Here is a 3,131-nt window from a genome sequence, read left to right on the forward strand (position 1 = left end):
CTTTACTTGAGAATGCTCTTAACCCATTTGGGGTTCCCTCTGGAATTTGTCAACTGGATCATGTGTTGCATTACCAAGGTCTCTTTTAGTGTACTCATCAATGGATCTGCCTCCCCCTTTTTTCATGCAGAACGGGGTCTTCGACAGGGTTGTCCCCTCTCCCCTCTATTGTTCTTGCTTGTTATGGAAGGCCCAAGTCCACTCATTACAAAAGAACGCAGACTGGGTCGACTCCAGGGTATTAAGATCACCAACAATTGCATCCTAACACATTTACTTTTTGTAGATGATGTTTTAATTTTTCTCAATGGGGGCATTGGTGATACATCAGTCTTACAATCTATTATGCAATTATTCTGTTTTGCTACTGGCATGGAGTGTAATGCCCAGAAATCTACTATTACCTCTTCAGGATGCACACCCCATGAGATCCAATTGGCTCTCCATAGATTCCCTTACTCTCTCCTAACATTGGATGATGGTTTGAAGTACCTTAGGTTTTGTCTCAAACCCCTACATTATAGGATTGTTGATTGGACTTGGCTGGTAGCCAAGATTGAAAGAAGACTAAACATTTGGCATCACAAATACCTCTCCAGAGCTGGACGATTGGTATTAATTAAATCTGTATTGGAAGCAACTCTAGTTTACTGGATGTCCATGGCCTGGATCCCAAAAGGTATACTCTCAAGGATTCAATAGTTGTGCTGCAGATTCTTATGGAAAGGGAAGCAGGATGGTCACATTTATGCATGGGTTCGTTGGGATTTGATTGCACTTCCAAAGAAATGGGGTGGTTGGGGACTAAAAAACCTTGAGTCCTTCTCCAAAGCACTTGCTGCCAAAATGGGTTGGCAGATTCTCACAACAAAAAGCTTATGGACTGAGGTTGTTTATCAAAAATACATCTGGCCCCTACACACTCTTGATTGGATCCGACTCCCTACTTGGAATAGGACAAGCATATCATCCATATGGAGAGCTGTATTAAACTCTATATCTTATATTCGTGATGGACTGGGCTGGAGAATTAGGCCGGGTACCTCAGTTCGTGTGGGTATGGATCCATGGTATGGTAGTGGTAATTCTTTCAGGCTCCCACCTGATCTCATTCAATTTTTAACTAATGTTGGTATTCTCTATCTTGATCAAATTGCAAACCCAGAGAATACTGATATTTTTCTCAGGCTTGGAAATTGGCATACATCTTAGCATCCCTGAAAATTGGCATCCTGACTGGCATAGTTACACTAATGCACTTACTGAATCACATGTTAGGATTCTTGAAGGTGAAGATGAACTTATTTGGGCACATGCCAAGCATGGTCATTACTCTCCCAAGGATGGCTACCTTGTTAAATACTTTGCACATAAGGCATCAATCTCTGATTGGTGGTGGAGTTTATTACAGAAACTGAAAGCTTCCCCTTGTACCAGACTTTTCATGTGGACTGTACTTCGCCACAAAGCTCCCACGACTGAAAACCTTATGAAGCGATCTTTCCATGTCCCTACTTGGTGTATCCTATGTCGTCAAGCCTCTGAATCCATTGGGCATCTCTTCCTCCACTGCCCCACCATCATGGATTTTTGGGCCCTGATTCCGTCCTCTCTCTCTATTACCTTCAGATGATAGGGGAATACCATCCTAGAAGCCTGGCAAACATGGTGGTCATCGACCCAACCTCATAAAGCTAGAAATCTCCCCCTATTGGTTTGCTGGGCTATCTAGCTGACACGAAATAAATTCATTTTCAGTGATATTGTGCCTCACTAGAATCAGGCTTAGCACATGTCTTGTCCATTTACTCCAATATACCTGAGGATGATAGACCTGCACCCTATCGATCCATTACCCCTAAAGTCATTGACAAAAGCATTCCCTGTGCCTATTTCGATGGATCTACCCAAGCACGGGGGGGCGGGCTTTATTTCACCTATCAGAGATCCACTTCTTTAAAATTCAGATGGGCTTGGGCAATGACACCAATAACTTTGCAGAATTGATCACACTCAAACATCTTTTGCATTTTGCTTTAGAAAAAGAGTGTAGGCACCTTCAAGTTTTTGGTGATTCCAAGATCATCATAAATTGGTTCAACAACATATCTACCTGCCATGCACACACACTCAGGCATATATTAGATGATGCACTGCTTTTAAGATCCCAATTTGACACCATCGTTTGTCATCATATCTACAGGGAGCGAACCATATTTTCAACCAGCTATCCAAGGAGGCCATGATCCAACCTCGGGGTCTATGGATGATTCAGAAACAGAAGGATATGGACTACTATAAGTACTACCATCATCCATACATCGATCACAGAATATAGGGGCTCGACAGGGCTTCATTTCATGATTTTTGAGCTATTGCTAGTACTTTTTTCACAAAACAGTTTTATGTATATATTTATCTTTGTTACGTAATTATGCACATACTACCAGTATGCCCTACGAGTATACCCAACGGGGTTTTTTGTACATGAACATTTGAATGGTGGTTCGCCGCAAGTTACAACATATGCTTCTTCAAGCATATACAATATATAATTTTCAAATATTAATGGAAATTACGAAAAAAATTGCCTTACAAAAAAATATTTATTATTATAAAAATCACGACCTCAGTTTATCATTCATTAAATCTAACATTAATTTATTAAATTTCCAAAAAAAAACTTTAATTATTTTAAATCTAACATTAATTTATTAAATTTTCAACCGCAAACATTAATTAATTAATTTTATTATGTTAATTTTAAAATCAATTAGAAATTAAAGTGGATTTTGGTCCTAGATCCAAATTTTCATTCTTATTAGGTTAAGCCACTAAATTTATTTTTTAGGAAAAAAAAATCAATTTTTTTTTTTACTATTTAAGCCTTTGAGGTTCATCACTTTTAATTTGCTGAATTTGTTCTTCCAGAAAAATGGAAACATAAAAGCATTTCATTTTAGAATAACAAGATTCCAGAAAAGTGGAAACATAAAAGCATTTCATTTTAGAATAACAAGATATAAAATGTATGGAAATTATCTCATAACATTTATTGATGTATGGAAATTATCTCATAACATTTATTGTGAAGATACTTCAAATCTAATAAACCATATTTAATCCAATAA

This window comes from Pinus tabuliformis, chromosome J (assembly GCF_031772625.1).
Source record: "Pinus tabuliformis cultivar Carrire ecotype Pingquan chromosome J, CPIR1, whole genome shotgun sequence".
NCBI classification, from domain to species: domain Eukaryota; kingdom Viridiplantae; phylum Streptophyta; class Pinopsida; order Pinales; family Pinaceae; genus Pinus; species Pinus tabuliformis.